Source organism: Bolinopsis microptera, chromosome 10 (genome assembly GCF_026151205.1).
Source record: "Bolinopsis microptera isolate Bmic1 chromosome 10, MBARI_Bmic_1.0, whole genome shotgun sequence".
Taxonomy (NCBI): Eukaryota; Metazoa; Ctenophora; class Tentaculata; order Lobata; family Bolinopsidae; genus Bolinopsis; species Bolinopsis microptera.
The window spans coordinates 1,360,885-1,371,905 of record NC_087081.1 but is presented as its reverse complement, the minus strand read 5'-3'; the positions used below and the strand labels follow the sequence as shown (position 1 = coordinate 1,371,905).

At 37.4% G+C, this 11,021-nt stretch overlaps 1 long non-coding RNA gene across 1 annotated transcript; it reads right to left on the bottom strand.

Annotated features, from left to right (window-relative positions):
• Nucleotides 1-3,571: 3,571 nt before the first annotated feature.
• LOC134821721 (uncharacterized) lies at nt 3,572-8,832 on the bottom strand. The gene is made up of 3 exons (XR_010161038.1): nt 8,764-8,832; nt 5,872-6,137; nt 3,572-3,657 (listed from the first exon to the last, which is right to left on the bottom strand). It is a non-coding gene; the product is annotated as an uncharacterized LOC134821721 (long non-coding RNA).
• Between the last annotated feature and the right edge of the window lie 2,189 nt (nt 8,833-11,021).

The window sequence follows — 11,021 nt, the reverse complement described above, 5'->3', positions numbered from 1 at the left end:
TGAGCTAAATAAAAATACCCCTATATTAATTACAATTAAGCCAAAAATCAAAATTAACTATCTGCCCATTAACAATGATAACATCTGTAGGATCAAATAACAAAGGACATGTCAAACACCCTTTGGCCTCACATCTATGCGTTTTTGGTCCTAACGAGTCCTCTCTTGATGAATTGAAGAGCTTTCACTAAGGTCACGGTTCCTGATGACAGTGTTGCTGGATGCTTCCTCAAGGCGAAGGTGACTCTGGTATCACCACAAAGTTGTGCAATGTCATCCTTTAGAGCCTACCAACTTTTTTAGCTGATCCACTTCCTTGGAAAATTTCACCGAGTAGATTAACTTCCCTGCAGATGTCTAAAGTAAATCTCTCCACGCTTAGTATTGTCTGGTACTGTCAGATACGCGAGGGCACCCTGTATTTCATAATTTTCAAACAAATTTAAACAATATTCCATTGAGCTTGGTTCCTACGATCTACGCTACGATATTTTAGTTCTTCCTAAGTTCGCTTCAGCATAAACAACTGAATGGGACTGTACCTACACGTTGAGCTGCTTCAACTGAATGGGACTCATGTACCTACACGTTGAGCAGCTTCTACTTAATTCCACAACTGACAACTGCACTGAAGGGGTCAAGGAGAAATTTTGAAATTTCTCAGTTTCAAAAGTTCATGGATACAAAATTAAATCTTTACTTCCAAGCACTTTCTTTTTTGGAAAATATGTCAAAATTTCTCGGCGTCCCAGTCTTCGTATTTTGTATTTGCTCACAATACTTTCTATCAATAAACTTTCAAATCATTTGTTATATAGTTGTGTTGAAAGTATTAAAAAATATACCGGAATATGTTTAGTAGTTTAATTAAATCAGCTCATAACTCCAGCAGTGTAACATTCCAAAGCTTGCTGATCCTCTTCAAGAGATTACGAAATCTATGGCGGCCGAGATGGCTCACCTAAATTTTCACTGAAAATTTTTAATTTAAAAATTAATTATACAATTAATCACAAAATAAAAACGATTTTGAATTTGATTTCTAAAATTATTTTAAAATTTAAATAAAAAACGATTTTCATATTGAAATTAAAAACAATTCTCATTTTGAAAACGGTTTTGATTTCGATTTTGATTTTGATTTTGATTTCAATTTTGATTTTCATTTTGAAAACGATATTGATTTTGACTTTGAAAACGATATCGATTTTGATTTTAAAAACGATATTGGTTTTGATTTTAAAAACAATATTGATTTTGATTTTGAAAACGATATTGATTTTGATTTTGAAAACGGTATCTATTTTGATTTTGAAAACGTTTTTGATTTTGAAAACGGTTTTGATTTTGAAAACGATTTGCACGTACGTTTATATAGGTGAGCCATCTCGGCCACGCGCAAAAAAAAACCATTTTCAAATTTGAAAATGAAAATGATTTTGTTTTGCGCGTGGCCGAGATGGCTCACCTATATGTACGTACGTGCTGCGCCACGTTATTGATTTTAAAACGTATGCGCGTTCCATATTGACCGCTTTTACATATTCTGCATCAGAAATTGCCAAATAACACGAGGGAATATGGCTATAAATAGATTTTGCACTATAGATTTTGGAAAGTGCTTATTAACCCGATAAACTCAGTGAATGTCCTTGCTGAACGGTCTGTTAAACAAGGAATTGAAACTGAGGGGTCCCGTGCAGTCCAACCTATAGTGCAAATTACATTTATAAATGTCAAATTCCTTATATGTTGCAGTCACGAGTCATCTCCGCTCTTAATTTACCGTGCCTCCCGATTTATCATACGCAGTGTTCTTTCACCGCATGCCACGTTTTACTTTTTTTGTTAAATACACTTTAAAACTCACATTAGACCATGCATGCATCTCCCTTTCCCCGACAAGCACGGTAAATCGGGAGATAACTATAACACTAGTTACCACCAGCCATACTCTATAGTATGATCCCAGTAGATTTCATGAGCGTTATCGTTCATTCACTACCCGAGTACATCGGCGCAACGCTATTTATACGGATTGTAATTGGTAACTGTTTTAGAGCCTAAATTTTATTTAATTTGACCAATTTGACTTATTAATATAGCAGCACCTTTAAACTTAGATTAAAATTAACAACACCTTCATTATTAGGTTAAAATAAATCATAAATAGTATTTAAAATAATATCAAAACATACACACTTCTCCGTGCATTTTGGGTGCGCTGCAGACTATGATGACCCATCTTCAAGGGTTTTGTCAAAAAGTACATAATTGGTACAATCGCGGCTCTAGGCAACTCTGTTGAAAGGATAAGTGAAACGATACAAATTTGGATTAAAACTAGATCAAAACCGACGTTTCGGCAGGCATTGGCCTTTAACAGAGGTATAATGAGACCTGAAGTGAGGTCCCAGTGTTAAATAAAATAGGGTAATTAGATACAACACAAACATATCTGCTAAAACGTGCAGAGCTAAACGGTTAGGCTTGACAGGGCCAGATTGGCAGCAGGTCATGAGGCTGGGACACTGGGACCTCACTTCAGGTCTCATTATATCTCTGTTAAAGGCCAATACCTGCCGAAATGTCGGTTTTGATCTAGTTTTAATCCAAATTTGTATCGTTTCACTTATCCTTTCAACAGAGCTGCCTAGAGCCGCGATGCTCCCAAATTGTACCAATTATGAATCTCGGCCCTCCATGCCATCTGTCAAAAAGCACAACAATTAAACATTACACATATATTTCAAAATCAAACCCTGCCAAAGGAATTTAGTTTGCATTAACAGTGGATTGATTTTTTAGGAGTATCAATTTTAAATTAATTAATAGCAGATTTAAATGAGTTTTGGTCAAGATAAACAAACCACAATTTTGATCGGTGATTTGAACGGAGAGTACCATAATGACTTAAATTAAAACGAATAATTAAAATAGTTAAATAGTTACACAGCCGCTTGCTCTTTATTGTGGTGCTACATTTGAGTAGCTCGGTGTCAAAATTGAGTAAAAATCATTACAAAACTGGCTTCTCAAAATGTTTTTTAAAAACACTGTCTGCGAAGTGCTACTACTGTCTTCGACTTCTGACGTCGCTTCGCACCAGGGTATAATGGCGTCTTAAATCTGCTATCTTAAGATCCTGAAAATATTAACCATACGTAATTATATTGAAACTATATTTTTTATAATTGACCTGGCCCACAGACGCAACAATCAGCAATTATTAACTCGAAAATATATGTCAAGTTATTAATAGAAATCGGCTAAATGTGGATTAAACGATTATCGCATGGTTACCTCTTTGTAATGCTGAATCAATGATGCCTCAACAACCTCGGATTGAAACGTAAGATACGAGCTGGCGTCTTCAAGTTCCGAATGTGCGGTCGCCAAGTCAATATCCTCCTGGCTTAAATGGATGCCACACTCCTGCGAAAAAAGATAATATTAAAACCATATTTCCGTTAAAGTCCCCTCTATGATATATATATTATGTGCACTATAACTGTAATGTTACTTCTCAAACTAAGCTGAATCTCAAACCAGGAACCCACCTCTGCTTCTATCCCAGGAGCGTAATCTTCAGGGCACTCATACATATGTTCAGGTATTGCTCCGGTCGGTAGCAGTACGTTAGATTGAGACTTAATCCTGAAACGGAATGTGTATCAACATTCAACAACCAACATTCAATATACAGTACATTGTAAACTATTATGGAGGAAACAAGGAAACTTTAACCAGTTTCTTTAAGGTGAGAGTTTGACTACGTTTGCGGCAATTATGATCTTTCGGTTTGGTTTACTCTACATGGGGCTGGATCTGGCAGTATTGGATATCTACCATAAATGAGATTGTTGACGTTGTAATGCTAGTATAACTATTACATAGTCACAAAATCGCAAGGGTTGTAAATCTGCTCCTTTTGGGCGCAAACAAGCATCTGTGTAATGTGTATAACGACTTTAAAGTCGAGCAAGTGATGTTTACGGGATTATTATAGTCGAGGGCAGAGCCCGAGACACAGATGTAAGTATCAACAGATGTAAGTATCAAAAACAAATAGAGAATTGTCTGACTGACATGGTTATGACATGGTCATGACATGGTTATGACATGGTCATGACATGGTTATGACATGGTTATGACATGGTTGTGACATGGTTGTGACATGTTTATGACATGGTTATGACATGGTTGTGACATGGTTATGCCGTCGGGATTATGATCTATGACCGAAACTAGTCCAAAGGGTTTGAGTTAAGATCTCTCTTCCCTCACATTCATTCCTCCAAATATGTATTATATATATTATATATATATATAGAGAGAGAGTGAGTGAGAGAGAGAGAGAGAGAGAGAGAGAGAGAGAGAGAGAGAGAGAGAGAGAGAGAGAGAAAGAGATAGAGAGAGAGAGAGAGAGAGAGAGAGAGAGAGAGAGAGAGAGAGAGAGAGAGAGAGAGAGAGAGAGAGAGAGAGAGAGAGAGAGAGAGAGAGAGAGACAGAGAGAGAGACAGAGAGACAGAGAGAGAGAGAGAGAGAGAGAGAGAGAGAGAGAGAGAGAGAGAGAGAGAGAGAGGAGAGAGAGAGAGAGAGAGAGAGAGAGAGAGAGAGAGAGAGAGAGAGAGAGAGAGAGAGAGAGAGAGAGAGAGAGAGAGAGAGAGAGAGAGAGAGAGAGAGAGAGAGAGAGAGAGAGAGAGAGAGAGAGAGAGAGAGAGAGAGAGAGAGAGAGAGAGAGAGAGAGAGAGAGAGAGAGAGAGAGAGAGAGAGAGAGAGAGCCAGAGAGAGAGAGAGACAGAGAGCCAGAGACAGAGACAGAGACAGAGACAGAGACAGAGACAGAGACAGAGACAGAGACAGAGACAGAGACAGAGACAGAGACAGAGACAGAGACAGAGACAGAGACAGAGACAGAGACAGAGACAGAGACAGAGACAGAGACAGAGACAGAGACAGAGACAGAGAAAATTAATGTTAGCAAATATATACGCATGTACCTAGTTGGGTGGGTCTCATGAGCAAAGAGCAAAGAGCAGGCCCTTTTCCTCCTCTCCGTGCAAGCCCAGAGGGAATCCCTCTGATTCCTTCGGGGTCCCATCGACGCGAGCCTGTGCTGATGGTTCATGGAGTGCGGGACACTCCACCTCAGTAGTAGCTCCCTCTACCAGCCCCAAATATGCGGGATCAAGGCTAATATACTCGGGACAAGAGCATACACTTATACTGCTATACACAATACATGTATATTATACACACATACTGTAGAAAACACTGGGATAAGTCCCCAGCGGGAGCGCTGCGCCCACATTTTTACTTGAACACTCGTTTTCTGACTATTTTTCCAGGTCCAAAATTTTCAAAATCGAATAAAAACTTTTCTGAGGCCTATCTTAAAATTCTGATCGACCAGAATTTCCTAAATGATCCCTTGAACATATCCTGAAAGTTTCAGGCTGAGTGCTCAAAAAATGTCAGAGGAGATAGATTTTTAGACTCGATTTTCAGGGCACGCAATCAAAAATCGCTCGCGCAATACAATTACACACACGAGCTGACCTTTGACCGGCAATAATTTCGGCTAGGAACGATATTTTTCCACAGGAACAAAAGCTTCGATAGATATCACTCCCATCTATCAGAAACAACTAAAAAGTCGAATTTGAGAAGAATTTCACGAAGACCCCCCCCCTGTCCCCTTAACAGTATCTTTAACCCAGGTCCACCCTCTCGGAGGGCCGATTTTTTTCCAACTAGCCAACTAACTGCCAGGGTCCATATGGCAAATAAGTTCGGAATTAATTCAAGAAAATGTTTATGTATTATATTGTATAAATATACAATAATATACATTATACATGTGCCTACCTGCTTGTGTTGTGATAACGTACGAATTTGTTCAAGTCTTTCTCGATAACAGGAACAAACACACCAGCCAGAATTTCCCTATCGTCTTGACACGTTGGATCGTACAGCCCATCGTCTGATAGTCGATTTAGAATCAATTTGTAGGGGTCGCCCACTTTCTCACGCACGTCTCTCCACAACCTCTCTATTTTGTTGTCAGTAGAAGGACCAAGAAGGACACTTTCTACGTCTTCTTGGGAAATGCCATGTCGCTCCATGAGAAACATCTGAAAAAATATTGTACCATTCCTGTCTCATATCTACTGTATCAGGCCAAAATTGCACTGCCCTAAAGTGCACCGTCGGGAAAGGTTCAGGTGACAAACCGCACACATTCTTGTTACTTTTTAAAATTTAAAACGTTTTACAAATCAATCTACACAGAATACACAATCGGGCCATACTATATATCATCATATTTTAAGAAGGTTTCTATGTGATACATATTATATTTCTTATTCAAGTATATTCTATAAGTTAGTAGATCATTACTGAGTTGGTTATAATATTAGTATTTATGTAACTAAATACGAGGACATTTGAGCTAGGGAAGAGATCGAGAATAACTATCTCGGAAGTATGTAATACATACTATGTATTCTTGAGAAATCGATGTAAAGGCAGAGTGAAAACATTATCTTAGAATAAGGCACAATCCAGGGAGTGGCCACACTCCAAGCAACTTTGACATCACCTCCATCTAGACTTTACAGCAACACGATCAATAGCACGCAATAATACATAAAATAAGCTATTTGAAAAAATCGTCAATTAGGTTTCAGTGCGGTTCAAAAATTTACAATAAATTTCTCTGCACAATTACAGAGAAACGTGGGCGTTACAATTTTGAATTGTAGATCACATGATGAAAAAATCAGCATACTATTGAAAGCTCTTATTGGGCGAATCTCATACAGTATAAATCTAGCATATTAGAGTTCTAGAATTTGTAGACTCAAATTGTTCACTTTTCGAAAGTCAGTATGGTTTCAGCCGTGCTGCGATAAATGATATAGGTACCACAAAACTCGTTAATGGAACTTCAGTTTTAACTATTATTGAATTTATTGTATTATTGAACTGCCAAATTACACGTATATCTATATATCTGACAGTTATCTTATTAATTGGAGTTTTACATGGTCTAAACACATTTTAAAAACTCGGAACTTCTACCAATGAACATAATTAAAATACACGTTTGTTCTACCGATAAAAGCTCTATAATATTTTTATTTACCGTAAACATATTTACTGGTTTTATATTTGACTTTTCTTTCGTTTAAGAAAATTGTGAGTGTGACCAATACCTACCAATAAAGAAATATTTATTATATAATATATATATGCCAAATATCAACAGTATGATAAAGTTTATACTCTACGCTGATGATGCGAATATCATAATAAAAGGCAAAAATGCACACGATGTTATACAAAAATGCAACCAATTCTCCCACGAGTTTGTACGCTGGGTTGACTGTAATGGACTTGCACTTAATCTAAAAAAGACCTGCTATATGCTTTTCGGTGTTAGAAATACTGATAATACTCCAAATATTCATATTGCAGACACACAATTAGAACGTAAAAGGGAAGCACGGTTCCTTGGCGTTATAATGAATGATAAACTAACATGGTCTAAGCATATAGCAGCTGTTAGATAAAAAATGATGCGGTATGTAGGAATTATGTATAAAATAAAACGTCACCTATCGATTCAAATAAGGCTACAGATATATCAAAGTTTTGTTCAATTGCATTTAAACTTCTGTTCAATTGTATGGGGGTTTGCAGCAAAAAATCACATTGAATCACTCTTCTCACGACAAAAACAGGGTATCAGGGCAGTAATGCCAGGTCACATTAATTACTTTTACAAAGACGGTCGACTGCCAGAACACACAAAACAATTTTTCAATAACAATGGTATACTCACGGTGCACAGTGTTATTGTAAAAAACACACTAATTCTCATGCACCGAATCAAACATTTCCGTAGCTCAGTCCCTCAACAAATCTGTATGACTATCCCAGAAAATGCACTCAGATCACGTGACTGCAGCTTCCTGGTTAGCCGAGTACAACACCACACATTTCAGATCTGCGATGTTCTTCAAAGGACCTCTACTCTCAATTTATGCTGTAAATGCAAATGTAAGCACCCTACCCACACTTTTTTCCATTAACCTTTTTAAAGCGGCTACAAAACGCATGCTCTTGAACCTGCAGAGTTAAAATGACGATGACACGTGGCCCAGTTTCTTATTACATAATATTCCAGGTCTAAGAAGGTCACAACGTGTCTGAAAGTTACTGGACACAACGGTCATATTAGTTTAGTGAATTAGTTAATTAGTTTATTAGTAAATCAGTTATTAGTCATATGGTTATTACTAAGTACTATTATATATTAAATGATATTACAAAAATAAACTATGATATATACATGATATATAAATTTGCACACAAAAAAAAACCAGAACAAACTGAGCACAGACTAGCGGCAACTAATATTAATGGATAAGCCACACATCCTAAATTCCAGGTCCATATTTACACTGCCACATTCCCCACTATCACTACTTTCCTATCAGCACAAACCGTAATTGATTTTAACAATCACAACACTGCATATCCAAACTAATGGCATGGCATAGCAATATCTACGATATCCTAAATCAGTCCCTAACAAACTTAGCGCGAGTCTGAAAGGCTATTGGAAGCACAGAGTGCTCCATATTTTGTTTTATCAATAAACCTTTCTTTTTTATTTTCTTTTTTTTAATTTATTAAATGCGTGCAAATTTCGGTTTCAGATTTGATCTATTTATGATATATATTTAATCTCACATGAATAGCAGCTAAGTATCCAGTCTCTGTGCCTTTATCAAGTCTTATGCGGCGAGGCAGCATTCTGCTTCCATCCAAATAGTCCAAGTACACTTTCCCAATAACTTTGGGGTCTTTATTGGTTTGTCCGATCCACATAAAGAGCACTTTCCGGCTAAACGTGTCAAGGGCCCTGAGTTAAATATTATCATAATATGAATACAATACAAGAATACAGTATAAACTATAGACGGATGCTATTAAATACCTAAAGGGGCACTAAATAGTAAATATTTACTGACTACTAAGTACTAAGCTTGTTCAAATCCAAATCGTCATTTCAGTATTTAGTCGCATTACTCAATACACGATAATATGTTTTTGCAAACAAATTGCAAAAATTTCAAGCAACCTGATTGTGCCACTACATACATTTGTGCAAAATCAATGTTACAAACTGAAATTTTCAGTTTTGTTACTCACCCATATATATGGAGGTCGTACGTTGAGCACTGGTAGCCTGCCAGCTTATCATGCCCATCCATTGAGACCAAATAGTTTGGCCCATTAGACACGAATGGTCTCTTCTGGCGCTTTTCTTTGAACGCTGGTGTTCTTTCTTGGGCACCAGCAGGATCTACTTCTCGTAGCGTCTCCATGACCCGATCTCGTGTAGCGAGGATCCCTTTGTTGCCTCTGATTTATAACTTATTATATGGACAAGTTTTAATTTTAATTTTTGAAATATGTTGAATCCATGTGTTAAAGTACATGTAGGTTTGTGAATTGTATCCAATGGACACAATATGTCCATTGGATATGTATAATGCAATGGACATGTGGATCCATTGTATCCATCTCAGTGGACACAATGGACACACTCACAAGACATCAAGTTGTGGAATATATGTCCATTGTTGGGGAATCGTATATTGTGCACAATGGACACAATAGACACAATTGACGTCCAATGGGCACAGTGGACACAATGGACACAATGGACACAATTGTGTCCATTGTGTCCACTGTCCATTGTGTACAATGGACATTGGATATCCAATAGTAGACACCATGGACACTGAACGCACAATGGACACAGTGTACACAGTGGACACAATGGACGTCCAATGGGCACATTGAACACAATTCAATGCACATTGGATGTACATCATTGACATTAGATGTACACAATGGACATTGGATATCCATTGGTCACAATGGGAATACAGTCAGGCCCCTGTAATACGCGCCTCTGTAATAATATGCGGATCTCTTATATATGTTATCTAGCTGGCTAGTCCCTGTACTTTAGCCACCTAAATTGGGCGTCCATTGTGTCCAGTGTGTCCATTGTTTCTATTGTGCACAATGGACGATTCCAAAACAATGGACATATTCCACAATTTGATGTTTTGTGAGTGTGCCCATTGTGTCCACTGAGATGGACACAATGGACGTCCATTGTGTCAATTGGACATGTCCATAAGTCATTGAATGTAGTCATTTTGGTCAGAGAATATTTGTTTTTGTCATTTGTAATAAGTGTCACAGAGTAGTCCAATTATAATTGGACTGTTCCATGACACTTCTAGGTCTAGGTGTCTTTCCGTGCAGCTGATAGCGTTATGCTTTATTTTTTCATTTTGTTGGTTTTTGTTATGTTCCGTTTGATTTACCTTACAATAAGATTTTGATTAGGTACAATCTAACACTATGTCATTGTAGTAATGATCTTATATTTGGAAACCTTGTAAACCTCGTAAACCTTGTAATCGGTAACCGCGTGCTTGCGTAGGGTATTGGACTCCCTTATTTGTGGGCTTCGACCCTTAGCTTCCCGTTTTAGTAGAGAGTATATAAAATAGATAAATTCCTTTATTCACTGTATTATACCTCAGCTCATGTGTGACATGACGATAGCCCCATGCTCCACCCGAACTCGCAGCAATCTCCTGCACTGCGTTGTAAAGCTCCTGTCTGGGCACTTCTTCTGTAAGTCTTATCTCAAATTTCGACAGCATCCTGAAACATTTCATGGGGTTGCTTAGCACTGGCACTTTGGGAAAAAAGTTAAAAGCTCTTGCTTCACAAAAATGAAAAGCTTTTGTTCAATATAATAAGTGAAGCTGTAAACAATTTAAAAACTATCTAATAAATTGCTAGGTACTAAATTACATTTATTGAGGGTCAAGTGATGATTTAATATAAATATTATATTCATGTAGCCTTAGGTACTTTATTTAATCTCTAATTTACTAATTGCCTATGGGTAATCTATA